The following is a 19,172-nucleotide window of genomic DNA, read 5'->3' on the forward strand; positions in this document are numbered from 1 at the left end:
ATTTTATCAATTATATCAAAAAATATTTATTCCAAATAGAGTAAATCTTTATTTCTTCGTATCAAATATTTAATATATATATTTATCTCCTACTAATAAAAAGTAAATTATATGCAAACTTTTGGACCAAAGAATTTTTAGCATTACATAACTTTCATTAAATTCGTAGGAAAATATAATATGTTCTTAAAAACATATTTATTTTTACTTTTATACTTAATTTTTATTTATTCTCAGAAGTTAAACACAAGAGTTCAATACACAACATGCAGAGTAACCAAAAATATACATTTTCTTTCTTGTCACTTCCTAAATAATCTCCTTTAATTACACATTTTATTGCATCATTACCATTTAATGCTAAATAGAATACTAGTTTATCTTTTTTTATACCTTATAAAATGAATACGTCAATTATATAAAATCTTTAGCATTTTATCTTAATTATTTTAATACTCCATTTTATAAGATTTGTTTTAAAATGTATTTCTGTACTTTAAAAAATAACACTTCTCAACATTTTAATATGCTTACTTGAATTATAAAATGAAGAAAGACTTTTCCAGACAGAAAGCAAGTGATTTTTTTAAACTAATTTGGCTAACCATTTGGTTAAAAGATAGACATTTTTCATAAATAGAAAGAGCTAAATTCGAAAGTTTTAACTAAATTATATGTAAAGTTGCCACAGGTGGGATTGTCCAGAAGCAGATGAAGTCTGAGGTGCAAGATGTTTTCACTGGAATCAATACCTGTGAAGCAGAGGTTGAGAAAACGTGACTAGGCCAAGTAAAAAATTGAACTGTGATGCCGGCCCAGCACTGCCGAGGCCAATCCCTGTGGAGGGATCTGGAACAAGAAGTGCCTTGTTGGGCATCATGCCAAAGCAATGGGGCCTTAACACCCTGGCCTGGCTCAGTCTCCAGATGTGTGTTACCCTGGGAAGTGCTTGCCGTCCAGCAAGGAGGCTCTCTGCAGCTGAGACAGACCCTGAAGGCGCTGGCAGCTGGGGTGGGGGTATGCCGGCCACACTGCCCACAACTGGGCAGCAAGTCTGCCCTTAAAGGGCTCCTGGATCTCTGTTTCCACCTCAAAACCACTAACAAAATAAATACATTTTATAAAATAGAAAAAAAAAGCGTTAGTAAAGATGTAAAGATATGAATAATAAAAGTCCATGTTCCCAATTCATTATGGTATGTTAGGTTAAACATGCCTCTAGGTGCCTCTAGGTGAAAAACTCACAGATATATTTAAGAGTAATTCGATAAATCTTAGGAAAGCCTTTTGACACAAATTTGTAACAAATTCTTTCAGAAGTCACATAATCTCCAACTTTTTGCTTCTAACCATGGGGAACCTAACTGAGTCATTAGCTGGCAAATCACTAGAAATAAAGTTATATAGGAGAGAAATATGCAGCTTTAGACTTAGCACATGGAAAAAGTTCAAAGATCTGACCAACATTACCTTTTCCTTCCCTCCACTTTAATGGAACAAGATTACTCAGTGATTTTTATCTATAAAAATATAAGATAGGTTTTTAGAAATGATATGGAATCCTATGTCATTTTATTAGTCAATCATATGTTTCAATGAATACAGAAAATAAATTATTTTAATTCCTCATTTGTTTATTAAGAGATGCATGTCCAACAGCTTTTTTTTTTTTTTTTTTTTTTTTTACTGTTTAATGTTTTAAACTTATTTTTGACATTTACTATATTTATGGTATTTGGAGCAAATGTTTATTAATAATAATTGTGATGGCACCTAAGACAGAATATGTTTTTGTAAAACATTTAGAACCTACGGTCAGAGTAATTTCTTTAAAGTTCCTTCTAAAATGTTAGTTATACATGTTTAATGGTTTAAGTAAACATTTAAGCATAAAAATACATTTAGGATAAAATTCCAGTGAAGATGGATAGAAATATGGATCCAGTGAAGATGGATAGAAATATGGATCAAAAGAGAAATAGCTAAGATATAAAATTAGATGTTAAACTAAAGCTTGTTCATTTATTTTTAAATAGATCACTGTGTGTTTATAGTAATTAAGGTTAGGTTCCAATGGATGTATTTTTAACAAGTAATGTAATAATTTTCTGTAAAAATACTAATACTCATGACAGAAATAATATAGCTTCTTAATATTTAAACTAATAAAAAGCTGTAGAGGTCAACTTACAAATATGAGAGGAAGTACATAATTTTCAAAATTCTTTCAAGGGGTATCAGGAGGATTACCAATTACAGCCCTGGGAATGCGTGAAGTAGATTCTTCACTACTCACCATCTGCCTCTTCAGCATTTCTCTAGACCAGCAGACTTCATAACATCTGACCATGTCCATCACTTCCCAGGTCAGGGGAGGATTCACAATGGCCAGAGAGGGTTTCACCTCCCATCCCCAATACTTTGGGCTTTTTGCTGAATCCTCACTCCCAGAGTCACAGCATGGAGGATACAAACCTTAACTCCATCATTCATTAGATTTCATTTAATTCACAGTAAAAAAGAACCATCTTCTACATAAGTTTAAAATGCGAATGAGATTATTCATCACTACCCTGTTTAACTACTTTCAATGGTCTTTTAACTTTGAATGAAATCTGAAGTATGCAGAATAATGACTCCCAAATATGTCCATAATCAAGTCCTTGAACTCTGACTATATTCAAAGGGATTTTGAGATGTGATTAAGATTATGAATTTTAACATAGGGAGATCATCCTGGATTATCCAGGATGCCCCAATCTGATTTTAAGAGCTCTTAAAAGCCTAGAACTTTCTCCAGCTGGAAGCAGAAAGAGATGTAGCGGAAGTGGAAATCAGAGAGATTACAAGTGTGTAGTTCTGAGATATGGTACCACATGTGAAGACCAGAGAGAGGCTTCTAGGAGTTATGGGCTTCCCCCAGCTGACAGCCAACAAGGAAGTGGGACCTCAGTCCATTAACTGCAAGGAACTGAAGCCCACAGTCAACCAGAATGAGCCTGGAAGCAAATTCTTCCTAGGAACTTCCCATAAGAGCACAGTCATTGGACACTTTGACATTGATTTTGGAAGACCTAGGGCAGAAGATGCAGCTGAGACATGCTGAGCCGATTTCTGACACACAGACACTGTGAGATAATAAATGGGTCTTGTTTTAAGCTGCTATATCAGTGCTAAATTGTTGCATGACAGTGGAAAACTAATACAAAAATCCAAATTTTCTGCAGAGCCCTGCAGTCCTGGGCCCTCATCTACCTCTCTAATTTCAGCTTCAGCCATTGTCCCCTTGTAGGTTTGGGTCACTCCTGTTTCCTCATTCTGAAAATCGCCTTCTGACAGTTCCCAGAAAGCCCCCCCCCATTTCCCCCAACCCACATCAAAGGCATTTACATTTACTATTCTTGTGGGCTCTCTGGGGACATCATCACCATCCCACTTTCCCTTCCTCCCCACTCAGGAGGGCCTCCCACTCTGCTTTATCTAAATAAAATAGGACATTTCTTCTCCGTTAGGTTATAAACTTCTGAAAGAAGGGGTGGTGCCTGGTTTGTCATAAGTATTTAAGAGAATAGTGGGTAGTCATCAGCAATCAATAAATATTTGCTCAATAAAAAGATAAAGAAAACAGTAAACTATACTATCAGTGAGACTCTTGGGGGCTTTATAAAGCATAATTGAGGAGGAGAGCATGTCAGCCCAAGGTCCATATCTCAGGAGTGCTACCCTCTCCAAGGATCATGGGTAGCCCACTCTCCCCAGGTTCATCAACTGGGGAAAGCCTCTCCTATGTCACCTATTTCATCTTCACTAAGTCCCTCCATTAAATTCTCTTGCAATCATGTAATGCAAACTTGTCTTTTTATCATTTATCATTAAGAATAAAACTTAACATTTGTATAGTACTGTATAATTTACAAAGCATTTTAAGCAGAGGCTCTTAAAACAGTTGACAACCCATCACAGAGCAGAGTAGAGCAGATACAAACACATCCTCACTGCCAAGTGTACCCCAGGGCCTTATTCACCACCTGCATCCATAGGACTCACACTGTTTATCTCCCATCTAGACCTTCCTCTGAGGCCTCAGTCACAATTCCAGATGTTTACTTGATACTGTTACCAGCACAGTTTTAACCCCCACCAAACCTGCTCCCCTCCAATTTTCCTTAATTGGAGAATGGCAGAAACAGGACTTGTCATCACCCTAGTCCCATAAGAAGGGTGGGACTAGGCATGTTCTAAGGGTAATAACTCTTTCAGAGCTTTGCAGGACTGAGACACAACTAAGCACAATGGGTTTAAGTACTGTCTTTTCAGAGTCTCACGATACGCATTTCTCACCCATCACTCTCCATTATATTCGACCCCTAATCTACTTTTTCGGGTGCTGGTGTCTAAAACTAACAGCTCAAATCCATTCCTTTGGCTTAGAATTTGTCACCTGTTAGAGAATAAATAAGCTAGGAGAAGGTGGTCATTTAGTTTTTCTTTATAATTTATTTTTTAGAACCCACTTGATAATAATTATTTCCATGAATTGAAATCACCTTAATCCCACTCTAGCTCTCCCAAACTCATTCTATGAGGCCACCATCACCCTGATACCAAAACCAGACAAAGATACTACAAAAAAAAGAAAATTACAGACCAATATCACTGATGAATCTAGATGCAAAAATCCTCAACAAAATACTAGCAAACAGAATCCGACAATGCATTAAAAGGATCATACACCATGATCAAGTGGGATTTAACCCAGGGATGCAAGGATTCTTCAATATATGCAAATCAATCAATGTGATACACCATATTAACAAATTGAAGGAGAAAAACCATATGATCATCTCAATACATGCAGAAAAAGCGTTTGACAAAATTCAACATCCATTTATGATAAAAACGCTCCAGAAAGTGGGCATAGAAGGAACCTACTTTAACATAATAAAGGCCATATATGACAAACCCACAGCAAATATCATTCTCAATGGTGAAAAACTGAAAGCATTTCCTCTAAGATCAGGAACAAGACAAGGATGTCCACTCTCACCACTATTATTCAACATAGTTTTGGAAGTCCTAGCCATGGCAATCAGAGAAGAAAAAGAAATAAAAGGAATACAAATTGGAAAAGAAGAAGTAAAACTGTCACTGTTTGCAGATGACATGATACTATACATAGAGAGTCCTAAAGATGCCACCAGAAAACTACTAGAGCTACTCAATGAATTTGGTAAAGTTGCAGGATACAAAATTAATGCACAGAAATCTGGTGCATTCCTACACACTAATGATGAAAAATCTGAAAGAGAAATTAAGGAAACACTCCCATTTACCATTGCAACAAAAAGAATAAAATACCTAGGAATAAACCTACCTAGGGAGACAAAAGACCTGTATGCAGAAAACTATAAGACACTGATGAAAGAAATTAAAGATGATACCAAGAGATGGAGAGATACACCATGTTCTTGGATTGGATGAATCAATATTGTGAAAATGATTATACTACCTAAAGCAATCTAGAGATTCAATGCAATCCCTATCAAATTACCAATGGCATTTTTTACAGAACTAGAACAAAAATTCTTAAAATTTGTATGGAGACACAAAAGACCCCAAATAGCCAAAGCAGTCATGAGTGAAAAAAACGGAGCTGGTGGAATCAGACTCCCTGACTTCAGACTATACTACAAAGCTACAGTAATCAAGAGAATATGGTACTGGCACAAAAACAGAAATATGGATCAATGGAACAGGATAGAAAACCCAGATATAAACCCATGCACCTATGGTCAACTAATCTATGACAAAGGAGGCAAAGATATACAATGGGGAAAAGACAGTCTCTTCAATACGTGGTGCTGGGAAAACTGGGCAGCTACATGTAAGAGAATGAAATTAGAACACTCCCTAACACCATACACAAAAATAAACTCAAAATGGATTAGAGACCTAAATATAAGACCGGACACTATAAAACTCTTAGAGGAGAACATAGGAAGAACACTCTTTGACATAAATCACAGCAAGATATTTTTTGATCCACCTCCTAGAGTAATGGAAATAAAAACAAAAATAAACAAATGTGGCCTAATGAAACTTCAAAGCTTTTGCACAGCAAAGAAACCATAAACAAGACAAAAAGACAACCCTCAGAATGGGAGAAAATATTTGCAAATGAATCATCGGACAAAGGATTAATCTCCAAAATATATAAACAGCTCATGCAGCTCAATATTAAAAAAACAAACAACCCAATCCAAAAATGGGCAGAAGACCTAAATAGACATTTCTGCAAAGAAGACATACAGATGGCCAAGAAGCACATGAAAAGCTGCTCAACATCACTAATTATTAGAGAAATGCAAATCAAAACTACAGTGAGGTATCACCTCACACCAGTTAGAATGGGCATCATCAGAAAATCTACAAACAACAAATGCTGGAGAGGGTGTGGAGAAAAGGGAACCCTCTTGCACTGTTGGTGGGAATGTAAATTGATACAGCCACTATGGAGAACAGTATAAAGGTTCCTTAAAGAACTAAAAATAAAATTACCATATGACCCAGCAACCCTACTACTGGGCATATACCCAGAAAAAACTATAATTCAAAAAGACACATGCACCGCAATGTTCATTGCAGCACTATTTACAATAGTCACGTCATGGAAGCAACCTAAATGCCCATCAACAGACGAATGGATAAAGAAGTTGTGGTACATATATACAATGGAATATTACTCAGCCATAAAAAGGAATGAAATTGGGTCATTTGTAGAGATGTGGATGCATCTAGAGACTGTCATACAGAGTGAAGTAAGTCAGAAAGAGAAAAACAAATATCATATCCACGCATATATGTGGAACCTAGAAACTGGTACAAATGAACTGGTTTGCAGAGCAGAAATTGAGACACAGAAATAGAGAAAAAATCATATGGACACCAAGGGGGGAAAGCGGCAGGGGGTGGGGGTGGTGGTGTGATGAATTGGGAGATTGGGATTGACATGTATACACTGATGTGTACAAGATGGATGACTAATAAGAAAATAAATAAATAAATAAATAACCATTTTAAAAATAAATAAATAAATAAAATATAAAGAGAGGGCCTGGTACATAATTTATGCCCAGTTAACTCCATATTAGGCAAAATTTTTGCTCTTTTATTTACTGTTGTTTCTCAACAATGAACACAGTGTCTGGCACATAGAAGGCACTCAGGATAAAGAAGAATGGGTAAATGACTGAATTATAGGATTATAGAATTTTCAGACACTGGTTTTGCAAAGGAAAAAATAATCAAGAAAACAGTGAACATGGTTGCAATTGGAGAGTGTGGTAAAAGAGCAAAGAACGGAACCAAAAGGAGGAGGCCGCATACTACCGGCATTAATACCAACTATTCCTCCGTGCTTCCAAGGACTGGCTCCAGAAACGTAATCAGAAATGCCGTCTCCTATGTTTGCCCTGAGCGGGATCTGTTCCCATCATTTTCTTCTGTGCTGGATTCTTTCTTGTTGCTTATTTGTTTTGACATAAACAGGAGCAATCCTGTAAGATAAATATTGTGCCACACAGCCAGAAGGCTGTCAAAAAAAGAAAGACAGCTCTAAAGACCCCGGAGCCACCAGCTCCGCAGCTCTGTGGAACAGGCGGCTTGATCAACACGCTTCTCTCTCTCCTCACTCCCTGCATGTCTCTCCAACTTAGTCACGTTGTTTACCTGAAGGGAAATGGAAAGGAAGACCGTATTGCACATTACAGGGAGCGACTGATAGACTGAGCCACGAGCAACAGCCATACCTTGCAGTGATCTGCAAGGTGCTTGGTCTCCGACAGGGGTTACAGGTCAGTATCGGGAGCTGGGTTCGTATACTGGGGAATAGAAATGACAAAAGTCGTTTTTCACTACCATGGCTTGAAGGCAAGACACACTGGGGATTTTTCACACAGCACGTTCAAATTAACAAGGTTTGGTGCTTCCCACCTTATGGGGGGAACAGGAAAAATAAAGGAGCTGGGGAAAGTACATCTTAAAATACAGAGCTGCTGTTAAATGGTTTTAAAGTGCTAGAAAGATCAACATGTAGAATTTGTTTCTCAGAGTGTGGTACACAGGCCCCTGGCATCTGAATTACTACTTTGTAAAAATACAGATTCTTGAGTCCCAAACCAGAAGTACTCTATCAGTATGTGTCAGGGTTGAACCCAGAAGGTATACTCTAACCATCTCCTCAGGGGATTCAAAAGCAGTACAAAGGTACTCTAAAATTAAAGGAACAGAGATATAGAATATCTCTGACTTAAGAAAATGGAATAAGGGGACACACACTACAGGACAGACCTAGACAGTCTATGATGCTTTTAGTGCCCCAGTACATTTCTCATGACCAAAAGAAACACCTAACAGTTTCACTTATTAAGTAGTCAGGTACAAACAACCTAATAAGTATTTATATCCTAACAACTTAGTAACCGTTAGATAAAATAATAGTAAAAATTGAAAAAACCCACTCTTTTATACTTAGCCACAATTACTAATTACAACTACTAATTACTAATGAGCTGTGAATATCTATTGGTCACTGTACAACCTTCCATCCTTGGGATTAGATTGGGCACCACCACCCTCATTTCCTATTACATATTAATTTTCACGGCATCCTTACATTTCAACAACAGCACCTGCTAAGAACTTCTCAAAGAAATGATGTCATTGAAAAGAATGTAGTGCAGCTAATGTTGAAACTGTGAACTACCTTGAGGTAGTATTCCACATAGTTTATGACAGATGACAAGTATCAATATTTCCCTCAAATATTTAAACTATCCCAGCAACACTCCTTTGAGTTCACTGGTACCCTAGGGTACTTTGATACTTAGTTTGAGAATCAACAATATAGAAATTGATAAGTTGAGTCTTAGTCAGTGAGGAACCTTGCATAGACTTTACAAAGTATAGTGAGTATATGAGTTTAGATGGCCATTCTTTAAGTCTAACTTTATTAAGCCAGTAATGAACATCAGTTGAGGTGGCTCTCCAATTCCTAAGGAGTCGTTATTTTCTGAAAACATCTTCAATCCACTGGGCGATACTTCCAGAGCTGTGGGCTATGTGACCCTATAACTCTAGACATAGCTGACTGACATCAACTTAAGATAAGGTAAGAGATTATTGTTCTTGTGAATTTACAAATGAAAATAGACAGACTGATGGCTAATGGAACTGGGTCAGTTGTTTTTCTTGTTGTCATAATATGCAGGGGAACGAATCCAGGGATGAAAGTAGGAGTGGCACCTCTTCCAGTTATAGCTAACACACCCTTTCAAAGATTCCCTTTCCAATTTCATAATCTTATTGTCGAGCAGAACACTGTATACAGGTTAGCAATCCCTGGTCAGGACTCCCAACATTTTGGCCCACTGCATCCTTGCTTCAGAGTTACCAAGGAAAACACAAAGTCAAGTGCTGTATGGAATAAGGTTTTACTTGTATAGAGAAGAGACCAAGTAATATTGGCTTCAAAAATCTGCAGTGGTCAGTCATGGCTGGCAGGTCCAACCTTCTCGTGCCAAAGCAGGATCCCAACTCCTCCCCATTGGAGACTGAAATACTGTAAGCTGGAGGCCAGCCTGAGGAACATTTAAATTATAAGCCTAAGTAGAAAAAAAGGAGCACACGTTGCTCCTGAAACAGAATGTTTTGAATATCCTGAGTGATAGTTTGATACAAAATGATAAGCCTGGCACAGGCTGTGCATGCTCTTTATGTAACAGAGCAGAACCCTATGAGGCCATCCCAGGATGGAACCACCCCCCCCCCACCATGTTCTCTGCCTGCCTCTTGTTTATAGAAAAACTTTAGTCAAAGAATAATTTTAATCAAAACAGTGAGAAAATGCAGAAGAAAAGGAAAGCAGTCAAACAAGATGAAATAATAATAGTTTAGTCATTAAACAAAATCAAGGACATTTAGTTTCTCTTCAAGGGCTATAGATAATATCCTGAGCCGTATCCTGTTAGCTGTCTTAGAGATACTGAAACCCCTACCAGGTGGAAGAGTTAACTATATGATGATCAGACTCTAACCATGATTTAAGCTGCCACAATTCCGAGAACTGCTCTCAAAGAAAATGGGAACAAACAGACCCTTGAACAAAAGATTAACTGTATTTAAAACAATCAATATGATGCTGATCAGACCACCACATGACCAATGTCAAGATGATTGTCAGAGCTGACTGTGCTGTTATGGATGTAGCCCCCTCCCTCTGCCTATACACCCCTGAACCTCCTCTTTAAAATCTCTTGCCCTCTCATCAACAAAGGGGAGTTGGGGCTTCCCTGGTGGCGCAGTGGTTGGGAGTCTGCCTGCCAGGGCAGGGGACACGGGTTCGAGGCCTGGTCTGGGAAGAGCCCACATGCCGCGGAACAGCTGGGCCCGTGAGCCACAACTACTGAGCGTGCGCGTCTGGAGCTTGTGCTACGCAACGGGAGAAGCCGCGACAGTGAGAGGCCCGCGCACCGCGATGAAGAGTGGCCCCCGCTCTCCGCAACTGGAGAAAGCCCTCGCACAGAGACGAAGACCCAACACAGCTAAAAATAAATAAATAAAATTAAAAAAAAACAAAAAACAAAAACAAAGGGGAGTTGGTTCTTTGGGACATGAGTCCACCTTCTCCCCAGGATTTCCAGATTCCTCGATAAAGCTATGTTTCCTTTTATCCAACACTTGTCTCTCAGTATTAGATTCTTGAGCAATGAGTTGAGCCCGAATCTGAGTTCACATGAACCTGAGTTTGGTAACATTTACCTCTTGGAAAAGAAGTGTTCCAGACCCAAGGATCATTCATGTGTGGCTGAATGGGGCTTAAAAGACTGTGCACATTAGACTGCCTTTCCCAACACATCTCTGTTTATTTAGAAATGTTTGTACATACACGAGGAACACTTTTACCTATGTAGCATGATAAAGATTCCACTAAATTGGAAAATGGTTATTCCGGTGTCCCTCTAGTTACTATGAAATGCTCACTGTCAACTCCCTCCAAAGAACATGAAGGAAACCTATTGTTATGGTCTGAAAGTTTGTATTCTTTCACAATTCACCTGTTGGGATCTGAACTCCCAGTGTAATGGTGTTGGGAGGTTTGGGCCTTTGGGAGGTAATTAGATCATGATGGTGGAGCCCTCATGAAAGGGATTAGTGTACTTATAAAAGAGACCCCACAGAGTTCCCTAGCCTCTTCCACCTGTGAGGAAACCACAAGAAGTCTGTGACCCAGAAGAGGGCCCCCATCTGACCATTCTGGTACCCTGATCTTAGACTTCCAGCCTCCAGAACTTTGAGAAATAAATTTTTGCTGTTTGTAACAGATTGTACTCAGTCTGTGGGATCTTGTTATAGCAGTGCAAACAGACTAAGATACTTGTGAATCAAGGAAAGCAGACCTTTAAATTCACAGCAGCAAAAGAGAACATCATGGTGACAGTCTCTATAGAGACACAGAAGGGAGATTTAGAGAAGGATATTTATAAAAGTAAATTGACTACTCCCTAGGGGCATATACATATATATATATATATATATATATATAGAGAGAGAGAGAGAGAGAGAGAGAGAGAGAGAGAGTGAATTTTGGTTTGGGCTAAAGAGGTTTCAGGTAGGACTCTCAAAAAGGGAAACTGGTTGAATTAGGCAAAAGTTATGACTTAATAATTTAGAACTGGTAGCCACAGTGAGGTGAAGATTTTGAATAAATCTTAATAGGCAATGGTCATCTACTAAGGGAGCCCTTTGTCCAGGTTAGAAAGCTGTTTACACAGAAAATCTAATTTTCAAGAAGGCCCTAAAGCAGTGGAGTTATTTGTTAATGTACAGCTTACCTTCCTGGGCAAGAATTTTCTGGTAAACCAGTTAAGACAGATTGACACAAATGTTCTCAATCCTCAGACCAAGTTTAAGAAAAAGTGTTTCATAGAATTGGCTGTGGTGATAAACCCTGTGTTATGTGTTTGGTGTCCCACCAAAATTCATGTTGAAGCCCTAACCTCCAATATGACTACCTTTGGAGACAGGGCCTTTATGAAGGTAATTAAGGTTAAATTAGGTCTTAAGGGTGGGGTCCTAATCTGGTAGAATTTGTATCCTTATAAGAACTGGAAGAGACACCAGAGATATCTCTCCATGCATGCATAGAGAATAGACCACGTGTCCCCATGGTGAGAAAAGGGCCAGGAAGATATGTTGTGCCAGAAACCAAACCTGATGGCACCTTGATCTTGGACTCCAAGCTTCCAGAACAATGAGAAAATAAATTTCTGTTCTTTAAGCCACCCAACCTGTGATATTCTGTTTCAAAGTCTAAGGTAACTAATATACCTTGAGTATAAAAGACAGATAACATTGCAACTATGAAATAGAAGGAGGCGTATGAACAGAACTGGCATGAACTCTTTTTATACTAAGTCCTTTGTTAAAACTTAATGAAGAAGATGGCAGTGTGGGAAGACACGGAGTTCGCATCTCCCCACAACTAGGGTGCCTGCCGGACACTAGTGGGAGACCTCGATGCCAAAAGAGGTGGGAGGAACCCCCAAGCAAACCTGTAGGATGTGAGGGGACTGAGGGGGGAGGAGAAGTGGAGGCCAGATAGGACCAGGTGCCCCAGAGGAGTGGCTGAGAAGGGGGAGGGGTTCCCACACCTGGCTTGGGGGCTCAGATCAGGGGGGAGTGCGCCCAGCATTTCCCTTGCCCAATCGGCCAGGGAAGTCTTCCCAGCTCTCAGGCTGGGTCCTACGCCCTCAGAGGTCCCCTCTGGGCCTCATGGGTCCTGGGGACATAGGAGGGAGGCCAGGGGAGAACAGGAGAGGAAGGCAGGAGAAGCCCTCCAGGACCAGAGGAGTGGGAGAGGAGTGGAAGGTGTTTCCCGGCCCACTCAAGCCCAGGAAGCCTGCTGGACTCCCAGGTGGGGTACCCCACCCTGTAAGACCAAAAGCGAGAGGCACGCCTGGGCCCCTTCTATTCCGTTGAGCCTAAGCCCCACCCCCTACAGCCCCCAGGGCCATTTCCAGCCTGTGGGTCCTAAGCATAGGCCCCACCCACCACCCAAACCCTGCCCCTGCCAAGGTCCCACCCTCCACAGCCAAGGCCTTTTCCACCTTTTTTTTTTTCTCCTCGTCTTTTTTACTACTGTGGTTCTCTTTTACCTTCCTGGTGTTGTTTCATCTATATTTTTATTTTTACATTCTTTCTAACGTATCTGTTAGTTTCCTAGTCTAATTTTATTTTTTACTTTGTTATTGTTCTCCTTTTTTTTTTTTTTGCCACCCTACGTGGCTTGTGGGATCTTGGTTCACAAGCTGGGGGTTGGGCTGAGGCTCCTGTTGTGGGACCTCTGAGTACAAACCACTGGACTAATAGAGAACCTCAGACAGCAGGGAATATTCATCAGAGTGACGTCTCCTAGATGTCCTCATCTCAGCACCAAGATCTAGCTCTACTTGAAAGCCACAGGCCAAACAACCAGTAAGACAGGAACACAATCCCAATCATCAAAAAAAAAAAAAAAATGAGATAGCAAAAAGTATGTCACAGATGAAGAAGCAAGGTAAAAACCTACAAGACCAAATGAATGAAGAGGAAAGAGACAATCTACCTGAAAAAGAATTCAGAGTAATGATAGTAAAGATGATCCTGAATCTCGGAAATAGAATGGAGGCACTGATTGAGAAAATACAAGAAACCTATAACAAAGATCTAGAAGAACTAAAGAACAAACAGAGATGAAGGACACAATAAATGAAATTAAAAATACACTAGAAGGAATCAATAACAGAATAACTGAGGCAGAAGAAAGAATAAGTGAGCTGGAAGACAAAATGATGGAAATAACTGCCAAGAAGCAAAATAAAGAAAAAAGAATGAAAAGAATTGAAGACAATCTCAGAGACCTCTGGGACAACACTAAACGCACCAACATTGGAATTATAGGGGTCACAGAAGAAGAGAAAAAGAAAGGGCCTGAGAAAATATTTGAAGAGATTATAGAGGAAAACTTCCCTAACATGGGAAAGGAAATAGTCAATCAAGTCCAGGAAGTGCAGAGAGTCCCATATAGGATAAATCCAAGGAGAAACACATGGAAACACATATTAATCAAACTAACAAAAATTAAATTCAAAGAAAAAAATATTAAAAAGAAGCAAGGGAAAACCAAAAAATAACAAAGAAATCCACATAAGGTTATCATCTGATTTTTCAGCAGAAACTCTGCAGGCCAGAAGGGAGTGGCAGGATATGCTTAAAGTGATGAAAGAGAAAAACCTACAACCAAGATTACTCTACCCAGCAAGGATCTCATTCAGATTTGATGGAAAAATCAAAAGTTTTTCAGACAAACAAAAGCTAAGAGAATTCAGCACCACCAAACCAGCTTTACAACAAATTGTAAAGAAACTACTCTAGGTGGGAAACACAAAAAAAGACCCACAAAAAAAACCCCAAAACAACTAAGAAAATGGTAATAGGAATATACGTATCAGTAATAACCTTGAATGTAAATGGATTAAATGCCCCAACCAAAAGACATAGACTGGCTGAATGGATACAAAAACAAGACCCATATATATGTTGTCTACAAGAGACCCACTTCAGACCTAGGGACACATACAGACTGAAAGTGAAGGGATGGAAAAGGATATTCCATGCAAATGGAAATCAAAAGAAAGCTGGAGTAGCAATACTAGTATCAGATAAAATTGACTTTAAAATAAAGACTGTTACAAGAGATAAGGAAAGACACTTCATAATGATCAAGGGATCAATCCAAGAAGAAGATATAACAATTATAAATGTTTATGCACCCAACATAAGAGCAGCTCAATACATAAGGCAAATGCTAACAACCATAAAAGGGGAAACTGACAGTAACACAATAATAGTAGGGGACTTTTAACACCCTACGTACACCAATGGACAGATCATCCAAACAGAAAATAAATAAGGAAATACAAGCTTAAAGGACACAATAGATCAGATAGATTTAATTGATATTTATAGAACATTCCACCCGAAAGTGGCAGAATACACTTTCTTCTCAAGTGCACATGGAACATTCCCCAGGATAGATCACATCTTGGGTCACAAATCAAGCCTCAGAAAATTTAAGAAAATTGAAATCATATCAGGCATCTTTTCTGACCACAATGCTATGAGATTTGAAATCAATTATAGGAAAAAAACTGTAAAAAACATAAATACATGGAGGCTAAATGGTGTGCTACTAAATAACCAAGAGATCACTGAAGAAATCAAAGAAGAAATTAAAAGATACATAGAAATGAATGACAACGAAAACACTACAACACAAAATCTATGAGATACAGAAAAAGCAGTTCAAAGAGGGAAGTTTATAGCATTCAATCTCACCTCAAGAAAAAAGAAAAATCTCAAATAAACAATCTAACCCTACACCTAAAGCAACTAGAGAAAGAGGAACAAAGAAAACCCAAAGTCAGTAGAAGGAAAGAAATCATAAAGATCAGAGCAGAAATAAATGAAATAGAAATGAAGAAAATGATAGCAAAGATCAATAAAACTAAAAGCTGCTTCTTTGAGAAGGTAAACAAAATTGATTAACCCTTAGCCAGACTCACCAAGAAAAAAAGGGAGAGGACACAAATCAATAAAATTAGAAATGAACAAGGAGAGATCACAACTGACACCACAGAAATACAAAGTATTATAAGAGACTACTACAAACAACTATATGCCAATAAAATGGGCAACCTGGAAGAAATGGACAAATTCTTGGAAAGGTGCAATTTTCCAAGATTGAACCAGGGAGACTAGAAAATATAAAGAGACCTATCACAAGTAATGAAATTGAAACTGTAATTTAAAATCTTCCAACAAACAAAATCCAGGACCAGATGGCTTCACAGGGGAATTCTATCACACATTTAGAGAAGAGCTAACAACGATCCATCTCAAACTCTTCCAAAAAATTGCAGAGGGAGAAACACTCCCAAATTCATTCTAGGAAGCCACCATCACCCTGATACCAAAACCAGAAAAAGAGATCACAAAGAAAGAAAATTATAGACAAATATCACTGATGAACATAGATGCAAAAATCCTGGACAAAATACTAGCAACAGAATCCAACAACATATTAAAAGGATCATACACCATGATCAAGTGGGATTCATCCTAGGGATGAAAGGATTCTTCAATATATGCAAATCAATTAATGTGATACACGATACTAACAAATTAAGAAATAAAAAACATATGATCATCTCAATAGATGCAGAAAAACTTTTGACAAAATTCAACACCCATTTATGATAAAAACTCTCCAGAAAATGGACATAGAGGGAAACTACCTCAACATAATAAAGGCCATATATGACAAACCCACAGCAAACATCATACTCGGTGGTGAAAAACTGAAAGCATCTCCACTAAGATCAGGAACAAGTCAAAGATGTCCACTCTTACCACTCTTATTCAACATAGTTTTGGAAGTCCTAGTCATGGCAATCAGAGAAGAAAAAGAAATAAAAGGAATCCAAATTGGAAAAGAAGAAGTAAAACTCTCACTATTTGGAGATGGCATGATACTATACATAGAAAATCCTAAAGATGCCACCAGAAAACTACTAGAACTAATCAATGAATTTGGTAAGGTTGCAGGATACAAAATTAATGCACAGAAATCTCTGGCATTCCTATACACTAACAATGAAAAATCAGAAAGACAAATTAAAGAAACAATCCCATTTACCATCGCAACAAAAAGAATAAAATACCTAAGAATAAACCTACCTAAGGAGGTGAAAGACTTGTACTCAGAAAACTATTAAACACTGACGGAAGAAATCAAAGATGACATAAACAGATGGAGAAATATACCATGTTCTTGGATTGGAAGAATGAATATTGTGAAAAGGACTATACTACCCAAAGTAATCTACAGATTCAATGCAATCCCCATCAAACTACCAATGGCATTCTTCACAGAATTAGAACAAAAAAATTTTACAATTCGTATGGAAACACAAAAGACCCCAAATAGCCAAAGCAATCTTGAGAAAGAACAATGGACCTGGAGGAATCAGGCTCCCTGACTTCAGACTATACTACAAAGCTACAGTAATCAAGACAATACGGTACTGGCACAAAAACAGAAATATAGATCAGTGGTACAGGATAGAAAGCCGAGAGATAAACCCATGCACATATGTCACCTAATTTATGACAAAGGAGGCAAGAACATACAATGGAGAAAAAATAGCCTCTTCAATAAGTGGTGCTGGGAAAACTGGACAGCTACAGGTAAAAGAATGGAATTAGAACACTACTTAGCACCATACACAAAAATAAACCCAAAATGGATTAAAGATTTACATGTAAGACCAGACACTATAAAACTCTTAGAGGAAAATATAGGAAAAATACTCTTTTACATAAACCACAGCAAGACCTTTTTTGACCCACCTCCTAGAGTAATGAAAATAAACACAAAAATAGACAAATGGGACCTAATGAAACTTAAAAGCTTTTGCACAGCAAAGGAAACCATAAGCAAGATGAAAAGACAACACTCATAATGGGAGAAAATATTTACAAATGAAGCAACTGACAAAGGATTAATCTCCAAAATATACAAACACCTCATGGAGCTCAATATCAAAAAAACAAACAACCCAATTAAAAAATGGGCAGAAGACCTAAATAGACATTTCACCAAAGAAGACATACAGATGGCCAAGAGGCACATGAAAAGATGATCATAGCATAGGGAGATCAGTTTGGTGCATTGCGATGACCTAAAGGGGTGGGATAGGGAGAGTGGGAGGGAGGCTCAAGAAGGAGGAGGTATGGAGACATATGTATGCATATGGCTGATTCAGTTTGTTGTACAACAGAAACTAACACAGTATTGTGAAGGAATTATACTCCAATAAAGATCTATTAAAAAAAAAAACAACAATGAAAATTATCATTACCCAGATAGGACTACCATGAACTCAGAGAACATATGGATTTCCCTACTAGGTAAGTCTCCCAACAGCTGAATGGCTCATCAAAAACAGAGAAGAAAAAAAAAAAAAAAAAAAAAAAACAGGTTGAAGATGAAGGAAGCCAATAATAGGCTGCAAGAATAAGAATTGTAGCCTATGTTATTTACTTGCTTGTTATCCTATTGGATCTGGTAAGGCTTCTCAAAAACTCACCTTATCTTAATGTGGTCTTATTGCATTAATATTTTTTAACCAGAGATTCTACTTCCATTGCATTGAGAGTTAAGATGTATGGCATACATCCTTGGGTAATGCTTAGAAGTCTTCAGATGAATGAAAATTTTTTGTGTCAAAAATTTCTGAGTATTCCTCTGGGTTTCAGGGAATCTTGTGTCATCTTGCATGGCAAATGCTGTGAGTTTTGCATCTCACCTTATAATAATCCTCACCAAATGACTGGAGACTTGACTCCAAATAGCTCCCTCCTTTAGCCTCTTCTGAATACTTCACCCAGAGTTGTCAACCGGTAACAATAGCAATAAAAGTAAATTGGCTACTCCCTAGGGCGCATATTTGTAGTAGATTCCAGTAATATAATGACAGAAACATTCTTTAAATACTAATGGCCTGTATTTTTATGCTTTTATAGGTTCTGTTATTGATTTGTTTATATTCCATTTTCTTGTTAATGGTTTAGAAATACAGTGTATAGTATCTAATGCATGATTACCATATTTAATTCCCTTTCTTCTTTTATTTGTAGCAATATCTGGGATTTCTTAAGAAGAGTAAGATGAGAATACAAGTAGTTTATCTTCAGCAGTGATGAAGATGGATATTTACTAGAGTGTATCAATGGCAAACAAGGAAACTAAAATGTTGAGATAAACTAGGATTTAAGCCATTGCTTCAGACAGGCTATAAAAGTGTTATTAGGGATTTGCTACAGAAACAAAAGGAAACTGCTGTTTCTAATTGTATTCGTGGTTTAATCATCCAAAAGTTTAATAAGCTATGTACCTAAATGGGAGAAGGATTTTACAATTTTGGAATAACAGTATGTTTATATATCCATTTTGTACCTTCTTTGCAAATGAAAATATAGGTCTGTCATTTTGGGGCTTCAGATGGACACAA

Source organism: Balaenoptera acutorostrata, chromosome 3 (assembly GCF_949987535.1).
Source record: "Balaenoptera acutorostrata chromosome 3, mBalAcu1.1, whole genome shotgun sequence".
Taxonomy (NCBI): Eukaryota; Metazoa; Chordata; class Mammalia; order Artiodactyla; family Balaenopteridae; genus Balaenoptera; species Balaenoptera acutorostrata.